Source organism: Octodon degus, unplaced genomic scaffold (genome assembly GCF_000260255.1).
Source record: "Octodon degus isolate 3935 unplaced genomic scaffold, OctDeg1.0 scaffold00150, whole genome shotgun sequence".
Taxonomy (NCBI): domain Eukaryota; kingdom Metazoa; phylum Chordata; class Mammalia; order Rodentia; family Octodontidae; genus Octodon; species Octodon degus.
In genome coordinates, this window is record NW_004524726.1 from 1,503,293 (window position 1) to 1,520,032 (window position 16,740).

Consider the following 16,740-nt stretch of genomic DNA (forward strand, 5'->3'; position numbering starts at 1 on the left):
GCACGTTACTGTTTCCTCCTAAATCAACCTCTTTGAGAAACAATTTCAATTTTCCTTATTGTGCTCTACAATTCCTTCATCCTCTGTGTAAATACATCTCTAGTGATGCATAACTGAAAATCCCCCTCTGTCAGATTTGAGTGCAGGTCTGATTTATTTCACTTATGAGTATGAACTCAAGTTGTGTCCATTCACCTACCAAATACTCCATTTTATTCTTCTTTATAGCCGAGTAGTGCTCCATTATATTAAAACAAAAACAGCTTTTTTTTTTTAATCCATTCTTTAGTTGATGGTCACCTGGGTTCTTTCCAAAGTTTAGTTATTATGAATAGTGATAATAACTATGCTACAAACATGGATGCACATATATCACTATAGTATGATTTTTTTTTAATTCTTCTGGGAAGATTCTCACAAGAGAAATAACTGGCTGGAATGGGACCGCTAATCCTATTTTTTTTTTTCAGATTGAGCTATCTCCCTGGGGAACTAATCCTAAATTTGTAAAGGAATCTCCACACTGATTTTCACAGCGGTTGTATCAATCTAGTGGGAGTGTGTCAACTGGTATTTGTTATTAGCTGATGTTTTGATGACCATTTTTATCGGGAGTGAGATGGACTCTCAAGTGTTGTTTTCATTTGCATCTCTCAAATGAGCAACGATGTTTTCTTTCGCATATTTATTTGTCATTTATGTTTTTTCATCTGAGAAGTGCCTGCTCACTTCAGATGCTCACTTATGGATTGGGCCTTTGAATTTGAGGACTGCTTTTTTTTTTTTTTTTTTCCGGTTCTTTATATGTTCCAGATGTAAGTCCTTGGTCATGGGAGAACTTGCTGTAAACTTTACCACGCTGTGCATTACCTTTTCACTTGATGGTGCTTTCTTTGGTTGTGCAATCACTTAATAAAGTGAGAGGGCATTTGTTTCTTCTAGATATTATGTCCCTTGTGAGCTGGATATCCTTCCTAAAGTCACTGCCTACACCTGTGTCTTCAAGTTTCCTGCCTATGTTCTCTTGCAGTAAATTTAATGTTCTATTTTAACATTTAGATCTTTGATCCATTTAGACTTTAGTTTACTGCAAGGTGATAGACGTGGGTCTAGTTTTAGTCTTCAGCATGTGTCCGTGTGTGTTTAGAGATGCACCTGCACCTTCTGTTCTGTTCCACCATACCAATTCTCAGCCTTTTCTTTTTCCTATACTATGCTGATTTTTTCACATTAGACTTGTAGTATGATTTTAGGTCTGAGATTGTGATTTTCACTCATTTGTCTTCATTGTCCAAAATCGCTTTGGCTATTCTAGGTCTTTTCTATTTCCAGATGAATCTTGGGATGCTTTTCCCTAATCTGTAAGGTATATTAATGGTAATTTGATTGGGATTGCATTAAATCTGCGTAGCAGTTTGAGAATGTAGCTATCTTCCCTAGGCTGGTTTTTCCTAGCCAACAGCAATAGATACCATTCCTTTTTCTGTTATCCTTTTTAATTTTGTTTGTTAGAATACTGTAATTTTCACTGTACAGGTAATTTACATCCTTTTTTAGATTAATTCAAAGTATTTCTTTTTTTGGATATCATGAAGGGTCATTTAACTGAAATGCAGATCTGTTTTTCATGATCTACAGCATTACACTGTAGGATTGCAAAGTATCTTGGAAGTGCTCTCTTTTTGACTTCTCCATGAAATTAAAGGAGGAAAAGGGTTATAATAACAAATTTTTCTTTAAGTTCCATAATCAACTGTACTATACTCATTAATCTACCTGGGAGTAGATTAAACCAAACTTGTTTGGAGTCAAACCAAACAAGTAATTGTAGACATCTGAAAAATAATTACACAAATTTACTTTTATTTTTCAAAGAAACACAAAATTTTAAAGTAATTTTAACAAACTATGAAATGAAAAGAGAAAAACAAATAACCTTATTTTTTTTATTTGAGGAAACCTATTAATGGTTCAAACGTTCTCCAAACGTTTACACATTGAAGCCTTGATTTATCATTTAGCAAAGTTCAGAGAAGAGGCCTAGCCTGATGAATGGCTCATGAGGTCAAGAGGGCACCATCCCTATCAGGGGATTTGCTCCTAGCTCAATGCCCGCTTAGGAGATAGAATCGAGTTCGAGGAAACATGATGTGGGGGAGCGGCCTTACGGCATCCCGTGGAGTCTCCCCGTCTCTGCTCCTCCAGTGTGGCTGCACTATGTGCAGGGTTTCTCCGCCACTCCCCTCCACCCTTCCACCATTCGGCCTCACTGTGGGGCAAAAGCAGCAGCACAAAGTGATCAAGCACTGAAGCATTGAAACCTTGAACCCCAAAATCTCCCCTTTTGATTGGCCCACTTTTTGTCACAATGACAGAAAACTGATTAACAAAATTATGTTATTATGGATATGAAGAAATTTTCTTCACTAATGCTGCAGTTACGCAGGGGCAGGCCTTAATTTGAAATATACTGTTCCTTGAATGTTATTTTTGTTTTTATCTGCAATTATGTAATTCATCAAAATGTAGGTTATTACCATTCTTAAGTACCACATTTTCTTTGCCTTTTACGTGACGTTTAATGATTAAAATGTTCTTGATTACAACTTGATCTACATTCAGAGATATTAACATAAACTACAAAACAGTATCTTTGCAAGTTAAGCGTTAAACATTTCCTTTACAATTTTTCTTTTAGAAATCAATAGAATTGCTCATTTTAAAAAATCTCTTATTATGTGTTGGGGAAATGAGCCTTGAGAGGTTACCCTGTAGTCTAGTACTAGCTAACTAATGAATAAAATAATATACCATATAATAGAGAGCCATTGTTTTTGGCCCACATTCCAAAGAATGTGGTAATAACTAAGTAACATTCTTAATTTTGTCATTTATAAAATTAGAAACAAATGAGTTAATAGTGATGCCTTGGATTAGCATAAACACCACCTGAAATTTCAATTGAACTGTCCTAAATTATTTGATACATATTTTTACATTCAGAAAGAATGCTGGCCATTGTGTGTACTTCTATAGTTGTTTGATAATTAGGAATCTGATGAAAAATAGAAGAAGATAATTAGCTATGGAAAAAAAAATTGCCATGTCCATGGATTTCAGATGAAATACCAAATTTTAAAAGTTTACTAATGGGCCGACGAGATAGCTCAGCAGACTAAGTGACTGCTTAAGACCAGGGTTCAATCCTGCACCACATGCTGAGCTGGCTCCATGCCTCCCCTCCCAGATACACTGAACCAGTCACAGAGAATGGGCATGGTGGCGCATTCCTGTAATCCCAATGCTGGTGAGGCTGAAAACAGGAGGATCACTACAATTCTGAACCATATAGTGAGACCCTATACCAAATATGTTAAAAGTTATAACAATAAGTTTATAAATAAATTCATAAATAAAAGTTTACTAAGCTGTTAAAGACCTGTTTTTCCATTTTTAAGTCAGAAGATAGGAAGATTAATTGTAAGTACTTTACTTTGAGACAGTAACATGTAGCTCTCCAAAATAAGCAAACTAGTTTTTTTCCCTCTTACATAAATAGACTTTTAAAGTATATTCACTTTCAGCTCATAGGCTCATAACAACCCCTGAACACTTCCTTTTGACAATGCTGTCTGAAATAACTGGCAAAGCAGAAGCCCATTTCCTGGCTGCTTTTCCTACTCCCTGTACTAGACAGTTCACTGCTTAGCCTGCTTCCTGCAGTGTGTCACGTGGTCCTTGATCTTCTGCTGTTTTCTCTTGAGGAAAGGTGCCCGGGCATCTGATATGGATCTGTCATCATCTCTTCTTTGCATTTCCTTTAGGACTTCCTTTGATATTCCATCCTTTAACTGCTTCACATTTTTCTTATTCAGCCATCTCGTCCTTGCATCTTCTCTCAAGCTGCCCCTCCATCTGACCTCTCTTGCCTCCAGCAGCTTGGATAAGACCATTGAGGCTTTTGTGCCAGTCTTGAGATGCCTTTTCAAAGCAGCCAACTCTATTTCACCTATGTTTAAAACTAGAACCTTGAGGCTAGGTCGTGCTACACTCAGGACACAGCGCTTGCCTCTTCTTGTTTACGGTCTTGTATTCTGCCTATTTATGTATTTGTCTGTGTCTTGCATTAAATTATATGCCTCTTGTGGGCAAGGATGATGTCTTTTTCACCTTCGTATGCTTCATGGCATCTAACATAGTGCTTTTCAAATAATAGTCACTCAGGGTTTGTTACATGAAGCTATTAGTGTCATTAAAACAAAGAGATAAATAGAATGAAATATATTCACTATAAAAATACTTTATACTAGATATAAACTTCTTAATTTCTGTTTTAAAAGTAGAAAGTATAGGCACATTTATAAGTAATTTATAAGAATTTTGTAAATTCTTCATTAATAAATATTTCACAGGAGTCTTGTGAAAAGAACAGGGAAGCAAAGACAGATAACAGCTCAGAGATAAAGCTGAAAGACATAATAGAAAACATGAAAAATTCAATAATGCATCACCTCTTCTGGACTCAGTTCTTCACAAAAGGGTCCTATATTTGTGCTAATTGCTCGCCTGCACTCATTGTGCTGTATCTTGCTCATACTCACAACTAAATAGGTAAAGAAAGTAACAATAACAGCAATGATGCTACAAAACAACTGGAAACTCCTCTGTGAAGTAGTGGTAGCATACCTAAAATAAACATAAGATAAAAAAAATGGATTCGTCCTAGTGAGGGTATTTGGGGAAGCAAGAGTCTAGGTGAATTCTGTGGGGAAAATGGTGACCCCTAGAGCATTTTCCACAGCAGAGATGCACATCTTTGGGTTTGTATTGGTGGCAAAAGGCTTTCCAGAAGAGTAAACCAGCCCTGTGCCTTCCTAGCCTTGCTTGAAACCAGTATGATAAAAAAACTGCAAGTATTTACAATGAAGAAAAAATTGAAATAATACTTTAGATACAAATAAAGCACAAAATATAATCCATAAGCATAGTCAAGTGGATCAATTATAATATTGTTGAAACATTATTCCTTATTTATTTGCTATTGACAAACTAAAAAAGATCAACTCACCTGAAAGGACTGCTTCCTCCAGATGCTTCATAGAACTTGCAGCCCAGCAGCGTTGCTTTACAATCCTTGGGAGAGGAGTGGTTCCTATCCTAAGACACATTATGTATTGCACAAAAGAGAAATTGACCAAAGAAACTAAACATAGAAAACACGTTAACACAATTTCTATTAAGTAAGATATTTTGTGGGTGATGAACTCATTTATTACAATGAAATATGTCTTCTTGAAGTCTTTGCTTAAAATACAAATCATACTAACATTAAATAGAAATTCAAATGATGACTTTTCTAGTTGCTTGCTCAAAAATTTCATTAAAATGTTAAAATTGCAAGTTACAATTTAGTCTGACTTCAGCTGTATTTTTATAATGATAAAATGACTACACATATTTTTTACTAAACTTGTCTCGCACACATTATTTTAATCTTATAATGACTTCAAGCTTCATATTTCAAAACCTTTATCCAAATGATTTTTCTTATTTGCTCACTTGACTTGACACCACCGAATAAGTGCAGCCCTCTACAATGGTGTAGGAAGACATTCAGGCTCTATTTCACCGGTTCTGCAGCCACTCACAGCACCAGCACACACTCTCAAGGGGTGGGTCAGACGGATTTCTGTGGGAGTATTTTCTTCCAAAAGTACATTCCTGCCTGCTTGAAGCAGTCCATGGAGACCATGAAAGCACAAAGGGTACCTCTGCTCACAGCCTAATTTTTATATTTCACATGTGCTTGTTATTGTTTTGGTTAATACTGATAATTGAAATGAAATGTAGTTCCATCTTTCCCTTCCCCAAAAAAAACTTACTATTTCTATAGATAATTTTCAGCTACTGTACATTGTTGTTATAATATTGTATCTGGTTCAATGAATTTTATTTACAATCATCTAAGCCTATAAAGAAATGAGCACGGTGAAGCTACATAAATGCTGAAAATAAAACATGAAATCTTTACAATACACTGCCTTTGCAGCATGTTTTATAGATAAAGTACTTTGGGAAGAGACTAAGCCCAGTATGAGAAAAACAGGATAAAATCCAAGGTCTATGTGTATAGCTAATATGACAAGTTTCTACTATTGAAATTTTGTGGACTCATTATAAATTTGAACTGATGCTGTTTAATGTAATTTGTAATAAATCCACTTTAGTTCAGGCAATGCTTTTTTTTAAGACAAAACAAAAGTATTATACAGTGTTTGTCAATGAGAAAACTTTTTTTTTGCTCACTTTGATATGTTTATTTTCTTTTTTTATATTTTTCTTTTTCTTTTTTTATTTTCCATAATTTTATTGATAAACAAATAGCAATGAGACAGTTTCAAATCAAGTTGGTAGGACAGTTTCAATAATTAACACATTGCATACATTCCTCCTAGTGGTTAATTGCTGTACAAGATGGGAACTTTACAAACACCATTAGAACAAATCGCTCTATTCTTTAAGAGAATGTAACTATGTATCTATCCTACTTTGAATACACAGATACAAAATGGACATTCATCTGTATACCCTTTTTTTGTTAAGTTCCATTATTTGAATATTATAGGTGTATTAACTCAGCAAAATAATCCAAAAGAGTTCAGTAGTCCATAATAGTATTGGGTGAGAAAACTTCTTAAACAGTTCTATTATATGTCTCATTTAAAAAATCAAATTCATATATAATGACATTAAAGTATATCATTGAAAAAAAACTTTTCTTTTTGTAAATTACTGTTACCAATAATGTAGAACTGTGATGGACCTGAAAAGTTACTGTGATCTTTCTTGCCAATTGTTTAATGTAATGCTTATTAGCAGACATTAAAAGGCAGATTTCAGTCATGAGGAGTCTCTTGTCCTGTGTATTTCTAAAGCACTAATGCTGTAAGGCAGCACATATTATGCACAAGGTACATGTGTGCAGTGCAACTTGAGTTTTCATTTCATTTTTTTTCTGCTAGTTAATTGTACTAAGCATTGCATTTTGAACTGTTCATATTATTTTATATTGTGCTTAACTTTTTAGATTTTAATATATTCAACAAGATAGATCATTACATTTATTATGTGTTATAATGAAGTTTTGGCTTTGACAAATTTACCTGAACTAAAATGGATTTAATACAAAGTAAAAAGATTTAACAACATTAGTTCAAATTTATAATAATGAGCCCATAAAATTTCAATAGTAGAAACTTTTCATATAAGCTATACATATAGACTTCAGATTTTATCCTGTTTTTCTCATACTGGGCTTTTCCACTTCCCAAAGTACCTATTACCTCTGGGATTTTGAACTTGTGAATCTTGTTACAAGAAGTACCACTTCTGACTTTTGTGTATGTTTCTAATTCAATATCACAATAGATTCCTTTCCTAAGATCTTAGGAAAATATATGATTAAAAGTAACTATCATGATTTAATCAATAATTACGCATTGAGTGTGTAAACCAACATAAGTGCTGTGAAATGAACTAAGGTTTGTTTTTGTCATCTATGAATACCTGACTTAATGGTGACAGATAAAATAATGCTTAAAAAGTTACCAAACAAAGCATCAAATGCTGGGTGCTAGGAAAGTGTCAGTGAAAAGTGACATACATCATGGAGGAAAGAGCAAAGCAGACTATTAAATTGAGAAGAATGACCATGATATTGTTAAATTGACCTGAAATACCAGTAATAAATAGGATTATTTGTAATGAGTGTCACAAAAGAGAGCATTTGATTCAGGAATAATAACATCTTTTGACTTAAATTGCTGTTAGCATGGCCGATTAGTTGTTCATCTCATCGAAAAAGAATCCTTACCTAGTAAAGTCCTTGTGTCTTTAAATAAAAAAGGATAGCATTCCCCATGTTTCACTAGGGTTTGATGTAAAACTAGTCAGTAAGAAATAGACTAATCAGTGAATGGAGAGGATAGTCTCCTATAGTGAGGAGCAATTCAAAGAAATATGCTTTGTATACACTAAAAGCTCCAATCATTGTGGTACAGGAAAAATTTAGCTTTAATACTTGATTGTTAAACAAATATTACATCTTCAAACACTTATTGTCATCTTCTTGGTAGAACTTCAAGATGAATTAATTCCCTTGAAATCTCTATAGATAGTAATGAGTGAAAGGAAAAGCTTTAATTTATTTAAGGATGAGATACTACAAATAGAACATTATTGTGTTAACGGGGTGACAGATGTGGAGGGACTTTTTAGGTACTATGTGATTTTAGGCAAGAATGTGGTAGAAGGCAAAATGACAACTGTCTGGTATGATTTTTAGAATTAAGGAATATTTTTCATATTAAAAATTAATGTTTAACATACTAACTAGCTCTTAGTAAGATTCAATAAAATTAATATTATATTATTTTAAAAGAAGTATCAAAATGATGATTAATATTTATTCTTCATCTATCCACATATTTGATATTTATGAAATGATTTTACTAAAATTATTAATAAAATGCATTACTATAGTTTGTGCTACTTTACATATAAGTACAAAATAGAATATTTTCTTTTTCAAGTTAAACATTTTTATGATGAATATGGAAATGAATGAGATTAAAGGCAAATAAAAATAACATATCATAGAACAACCTTAACTTATGTATGCTAATATTTGATGTGAGTTCAAGATACTGTAATTCCTTATAAATGCAACATACATTCTTTGCTACAATTATTTCTTTTTCTTTTAGCAATGTCATTGCTGTTATAAAAACATTATAAATCCACACATGTACTGCCTTTAGTGAATGTTTTTGGCACTGTTGTATTATAATATAAACATCTCAGGATTAATCCACGGTTCCTGCCTCTTAACTCCATCCTGAAACTATGCAACAGAAACCAGCATGTTCCTAGTAGTCTTCCTAGTTCATAAGACCCTCTTACCCTTTATGAGTGATTGGTACAAATAAACCAACATGATTTTGAACCAATAGACCATGCTGGGTTTCCCCATGCAGTCCATTAATACTCATCACAAACTCACTAAAGTTTACATAAAATCTCCCAAGGATAGGCCTCAGAGAGCTTCTCAATAGGTGTAGTTTCCTGGATGTGGGCACAGCTGGCATAGGCATGGAAATTCCAAGTGCATTTTCTCCTAACTTACCTGTGAAATTCTTCATCTCTATACTTTGAAATATGTCTTATGTTAAACGAGTTAACTCTGAGTTCTATGAACCAGTTAAACAAATTTCTTGGACAGAAAGGAAGGTTTGTAGGAAAGAAAGTTGATGTACAGGAGGTGGATCAACAGCATAGGGGAGCACAGTTTGACATGAGAGGTGTGCAGGACAGAAGAAGGCAGCCTTGGGCCTTCAGTCTTCCATCTGTGGGTACTGGCTCCATATGCACGCACATGACATCAGAGCTGAATGTTAGAGGACACCCAGATATTGACGTCTCTTTTTGAATTCCTTACAAACTGGTGGGGAGAAATCACAACTTTTTAGACCATAGAGATCAACTAAGTTGTGAATGCATAGCAGAATAAAATGAACTCGTGTTTCCTGCTGTCCTTGCAATGCCCACCCACGTTCTTTTTGCAGAGTCAGAATATGCATAAGTGTAAAAAAGGTGGCTGGAGCCCCTACCCCCTTGCCATGACACAAGCCAAAGTGCACTGTAATTCATATGCCGGAGCAGTATGTGACATACATGTGGGTACAAATGGGGTACCATCTTGTTTTAATCTTTCCATGAGCTAATGTGCTCCTTTTACTACTATTTCCCTCTCATGGATTCTATTTTAGTGTCTTCCCTGCACTGGGACACAGTAACCATGTGTAATTACACCAGTAATTTAAAAGAGGACCTGTCCACATTGGCTCATGGTTTTAGTCAGCCAGCTCCTGGGCAGAAAAGCATGGCGGAGGAGTCTGGAAAGAGAAGGCTTCTTTCACAGGGGCCGGGAGGTGCAGCAGGAGGGCAGAGATCAGAACCCAGCTTCACCTTTCCAGGTAAGACCCCAGTAACCTGTAACTTACCAGGCTATACCTCAGGATCAACATTTTTGCCCCTACAATTCAGCCACTTTCCAGTGGCCCCTCTGGGAACACATGAGATTTGGGGATAGCAGTCTAGATATAAGCCATGAGAGCATCCTATCAGAAAATCATGTGTGAACCCGAAGCCCTATTTCTGAGAACTATGACAATCAACCAAATCAAGATAAAATATTTCAAAGGGCAGGAGTTCAATCCCCGGTTCCAAAAAAAAAAAAAAGAAAATATTTCAATGGTCCTTATTTTCTATGTTGCTTTGTCTACTCCAGTTCCACATAAGTTCTAGAATATACTTTTGCATCTATCCATATCTCTGTCTCTATCTATATCTCTGTCTATCTATATCTCTGTCTCTATCTATATCTCTATCTGCATCTCTATCTGTATCTCCATCTATCTATCTATCTGTCTATCTATCTATCTATCTATCTATCTATCTATCTATATCTGTCTGTTGATCTATCTATCTGATACTAGGGATTGAACTCAAGACTTTGTGCTTGCCAGTCAGGCGCGTAAGCGACTCAGCCATTTCCCCAGGGTGAAGATTTAATTTTATTTTATTTTTAATAATTTTATTGAGAAATAAATAGCAATGAGACAGTTTCAAAACTGATTAGTAGGACAGTTTCAGTAATTAATACATTGCATATTGTTGCCTTAGTGGTTATACATTGTACAAGATGCAGACATAATATCCTGTCCATAGACACTATTAGAACAAATCTCTCTATTCATTGAATTAAGAGAATGTAGCTGTTATATCTATCCTAACTATTTTGTATATGCAGATACAAAATGGTCATTCATTTGTATTCCCTTTACTTGTTTAGTTTTGTCAAAGAAGGGTATTCCAATGTCATTTAAATACTGTAGGGGGGCTGGAGAGATGGCTCAGTGGTCTAAAGCACCTACTTAGAACAAGCTTGGCAAGGCATCAGGGACCGCGGTTTCAATCCCCCAGCACCACATGCCAGCCAGCCCCGCCCCCTGGTGGGCTGAGCTGGCCGCACACACACACACCACTCTCTCTCTCTCTCTCTCTCTCTCTCTCTCTCTCTCTCTCTCTCTCATAAATAAAAAAATAAAAAATAATAAATAAATAAATAAATACTGTAGGTATGTGATTGTCATTTAAATACTGTAGGTATGTGAATTCAGCAAAATATTCCAATATAGTCCAGTAATCCATAATAGTAGTGGGTTTTCAGCAGAACTGGCAATTGTCATAAGCTGTTGACTTGAACCTTTAACAGCTCAGCCTATTAATATGGCTTTACTTTTTATACTTGGTTTTTATAGTGTTCTGCTGGATGGTTAAGACCAAGATAAAGCAAGATCTATATAACAAGAAATGCCGGGCAGGGGAGATGGCTCAGTGGAATAAGTGCTTTCCTGGCAAGCACAGAAGTCTGAGTTCAATCCACAGTTCTCCTATATCCTGAGACTCACTGACCTTGAAAGGCTAGGGCCAAAATGTCAGCTGTCCTTGCAGACCTCATTTTTCTCTAATTTTTGGTCTGCTAACTTAGGTTGTTAACCCTCCAGTAGAGAAGCTTATTATTATTACCCTACAACATAGGCAGTTGAGCTTAACCTCACTATCAGTGTGAATATCAAATATCTTAGGCATAACATAGAACAGGCATTTTCTATCAAATATTGATATACTAAAATTTAAGTCCCTCCAAAATATGAAAGAAAACAATTTTTAAAAATTAAAAATATTTTTTAAAATAGGAATAAACAGTTTCATATTTTTACACAGAAATTTAGAAATCTAATCATATACATCATTGTGGAATGCCTGTCATTTTGGTCAGCTAAATACATACTACTTGTCATGACATACCAATTACTGCCATACTGTCTCTCAAGTAAATGTTCGTTTAAAAAAAGGGGGGTAATATGTGAAAATAAGAGATAAGAGAAAATAACGTCACAGGACTGTCCTGCAACAATAGGATTTAAAAAAAAAACATATTATTCTTGGTGTTATATTGAATCTATTGGTCAATTTGAGAAGAACAGAGTATTTCAGAATACTGAGAAGAATCCAAATGAATGCATTTGACCAGTTACTCCATGTATTTAATCTTTAATTTAAAAATCTACATGTTTCATATTTTTCTATCTATAAATTAGGGGCATATTTTCATATATTTAACTGTAGTTCATAGTTTTTTTAAAATAATTTCATTGAGAAACGAATAGCAATGAGGCAGCTTCAAAATGGATTACTAGCACAGTTTCAATAATTAATACATTGCATATTGTTGTCTTAGTGGTTATTCATTGTACAAGATGCAGGCATGATATCCTGTCCACAAGCACTATTAGAACAAATCTCTGTATTCATTGAATTAAGAGAATGCAGCTGTATAACTATTCTATTTGATTATACAGATACAAAATGGTCATTCACTTATATCCCCCTTTTTTGGTTAGTTTTGTCAGAGAAGGGCATTCCATTGTCATTTAAATATTGTAGGTACATGAATTCAGCAAAATATTTCAATTTAGTGCAGTAGTGCATAACAGTAGTGGGTTTTCCTAGTTTTGATACTATTAGAAATAATTTATTTTTATTATGCTAAGGATCCAATGACAGGAAATCAAGATAGCACTTTTTTTTTGGTACTAGGGATTGAACTCAGAAGACCTTATGCTTGCGAGGAAGGCATTTATGCCACTGAGCTGTCTCTCCAGCCCACCATAATTTTTGTACAGTTTATAATCTGCAATATTAATAACCACATTTAGTAGGTATACTATTTTTTAGATTACATATGATTTTCTAGAGAAAATTATATCAGCATTAGGTAGACTTAGTTTTATTTCATTTTCTCTATCTATGGTTTGTATATTTATTAATTTAATTTAACTTTTTTTTTCTTCATGCAGTACTGACGATTGAACTCAGAACCTTGCACTTGCCAGGCAAGCACTTATTCTACTGAACTGTCTCTCCAGCCTTTAATTTAACTTATTGAACTGAAAAGAAACTCTAGTGTTTAACAAAGGCAGTAGTCAATGATTCACTCATGTTCCTAGAGGTTGGTTGATTTGAGAAACAAACCATGATAAGTGATATAAAGTATATGTTTTTCAAATTTTTTATTATACTAAGGAAATTGCTTCCATAATTAACTGACAGTTGTCATTTTTAGTCAAGAATGTATGCTATAGTTTTAAAAATTAATTTTATAAAATTCTGACTTTGATCTTTTATTCCTTTCTCTGACTATTTTTATTATTATAGTTATTAACAAACAGATGTTAATTTAGAAAGCTAACAAATTACACTGTGACATTTTCATATGTATTTATAATGTTTGATAATAGCCATCTTCCTTTCTATCCCTCTAGTCCTTTCCTTTTTTCTCTTTCCAACTCCCTTTTCTTCCTTTAAAATAGCTTTTCTACTGTCCTAGTATCTTGTTTTTCATCTTTCATAGACGTAAGAATGCCTGTGCTGCTGCTTTTTCTTTACATGGCTTCTTTTTTTTTTTTAAACACAATGCTCTCTGGTAACATTAATTTCTCTAAAATGTGATTTCATTCTTTTTCTTTCTTTTTATTATCTATATATTCAGTACAGGGTCTTGCTGAGCAGCTCACACATGTAGTTATTCTCCTGTCTCAGCCTCCCCAGCACCAGGATGACAGGTGTGCGCCACCATGCCCGGTCTCAGTGACCAGGATGATGTAGCAGGGGTTCCAGGGCAGGCATAGCATGTAGTGCTGAGGATCGAACTGGGGTCTTTGTACTTGTCATGTCGGTGCTTAGATTGATGAGCTCTCTCCCAGGTCCTTCATTCTTTTTTATGACTAAATAGTTTTCCATTGAATATGTAGATATTTAAATATTAAGTGTGTGTGTGTGTGTGTGTGTGTGTGTGTGTGTGTGTTGCTTTCATTGTATTCACATAAATACTAAGAGTGATATACATGGATAATATGGTAGTTCTAATTTTAACTTTCTGAAATCCAAGTTTTACTTACTGACTGTCAAATAATCTTTCTATCAACAGTTTTATTCCTCTCAAAATTTCAATCTTATTTTACCAAAAAAGATTTTTTAAAAAAGTACTTAAAATTTATGTGGAAAAGAGAATGACACCAAATTGTCAAAGCGATTTTGAGAAAAAAATTAACAAAATTGAAAATTTCACAAACTGAATTTCAAGATATATTGTAAAGCCATAGTAACCAAACAATATTATATGGTCATCAAAAGACCTATTGTTCATTGAAATAATAGACAGACATCAGAATAAATATGTACAATTCCAGTCAATTGATTTTCTGCAAAGATACTAAGAAAACACCATAGGGAAAAGATATCATTTTAGTAAATGGTTCTGGGATAAATGGCTATCCACAGGTGAAAATATGAGAATGGATGCCTATCTTCTTCCAAATATGAAAATCAACTGAAAATTCACTGAAGATTTAAACATATTTTCCACTTGTACTTAGAGTGTGTTTCTTTTTACCCATACTGTAATCCCAGCGCTTGTTAGACTGGAAACAGGAGAATCACTAGGAGTCCAAGCTGGGTAGTGAGACCCTGATGGTCCATTGTTTTTATTTTAAACACTGAATTATTTTATTTATGTTGCTTACATTTTCATGATTATTGGTGTGATTTGTTTTCTTTCAGCTCCATTTTTACCTTTCCTTTCCCTCCTTTCCTTAGGGTGAATCCATGTGAAAGGAGTCATACATTCAGTCTTGCTTTCTGATGTAGTTGTTTTTCATTTTCTCAGCCTCACTTGGCCAAGAAAATTTATTTTTCATAACCCTTTCATTATCCTGGTAAGTTTTACAGTGAAACCTTGGACTGCTGTTTGTGCTGTTGTACAAAAGCGTGCAAGGAAAGTTGTCTCCAGGGCACAATTCATACTATTTCACATTAAATTTTCCCTCTGTCCATCTATACCTGTCTTTGGAAAGGAAATACCAACAGTCCCTTTACATGCATACTGATCCTTTTTGGAAACATAACAGTGGAACATAATGAAATGTTTTAGCTTCTAATTCTTTTTCTCAGTAACATATATAAATTTCATATACATACAAATTCAATTTCAAAGCATTCTCTCCGTGGAATGAACAGATTAAGTCCTATAGCTCTTTGTTTTTCCTGAGGGTAGCTCTCTAGCAAGTTGGTTGCTGTGCTGCCTGGGCTCTCCGATGCGCCCAAAATTAAATGTACATTCTCAATTGATAAGTTTTAATTTTTTTGCAGGGTTTACAGGGTTACACAACACAGATAGGACTCATAGTAATCCTCTGTTTTCAACCTCCTAAGCGCTGGGATTACAGGCTCACACCATGTGCAGTTTCAGTTACTGTCTCAGCACACCTTGGGGCAAGGCCAACGTGGTGCACTGGGATCCAGTATGGGTCCCTGTGTCTGCCCAAGCAGGTGTTTTAATCCACTGAGCTATCTGACCAACCCTGGATAAGTTTTGATTTTTAAATAATGTATAAAATACGTATCTAGCATTCTCATTCCCAATCCTAAGTGTTTAATTTTCTATTTTGTTTTATTTTGTTTGGATTGTTTTGATTTGGTTTTTGGCTTCTGAAAATGGGTCTCACTATGTAGTTCAGGCTGGCCCTGAACTCACTGCATAGAGTAGACCCAACTTGAACTCACTGAAATCCTCCTGTGTTATTCTCCTGAGTGCTAGGATTATAGACATGCACCACACCTGGCTAAGTGTGCAGTTATTGACTTTTCAATTTTAAACAACCCTTCTAAAACATGTAATGTTTTATTTGAATTTATGCATGAAAAATTATGCTTTGGAATATTGAAAGTATGACTATATGTTTTGATATGGTTGTCTTACCTAAAATTTTTAAAATTAATAAATATAACTAAAAACATAAAATTTTGAGAGGTTTCTAACAAATTGGAAAGTGTGTTAAGAAATTTCAGCTGTCGTTTGCAAAACTTTATACAATAACTAATATCATTTAGTCTAATTTATTTCTGAATTGTTATATTTACTCTTGATTGTATATAATGAAGCAAAAGTTGTTTATGAATTAATTGCCTATATTTATATTCATTCTTTTCTTCTTCTGAGAATGTGTTTATGTACGTAATTTGGTTATACAATTTAATGCCTGTAATTATGTGTGTCAAGTTATCTATTACATATGAAACATTTTCTAAAGTACATTTCATACATCTGACAGCTATATTTTATTCATATCTATAGAGAAAACATAAGAAAAAATAATCGCTCCTTTTATGAATAATGGATTCTTTGCTGGGTATGGTACAATCACTTAAGTGGCTTTATTCTAATTCTAATAACCTTACCTGCTGATAGAATCCAGTGAGTAAGTGTTCATTTTGTATTATCTATTTTATAAATACATATTTCTTGCATATTCAATTCTGATAGTTTTAAAGAAATATTATTTTCTGCCATGTTAAATAACTTCAAATTCTGGTTGATACAGTACCAGTTATGAACACATTCTATTTATAATGGTAACTAATGCTGAAATTAGACTAGTTAGCAAGTGTTTATGCCAACTTCTATTACTTCTCTGTGTGAAATTCTCAAAAATACTTGCATTAGCTGGGGAGATGGCTCAGTGGAATAAGCGCTTTCCTGGCAAGCGCAAGGGCCTG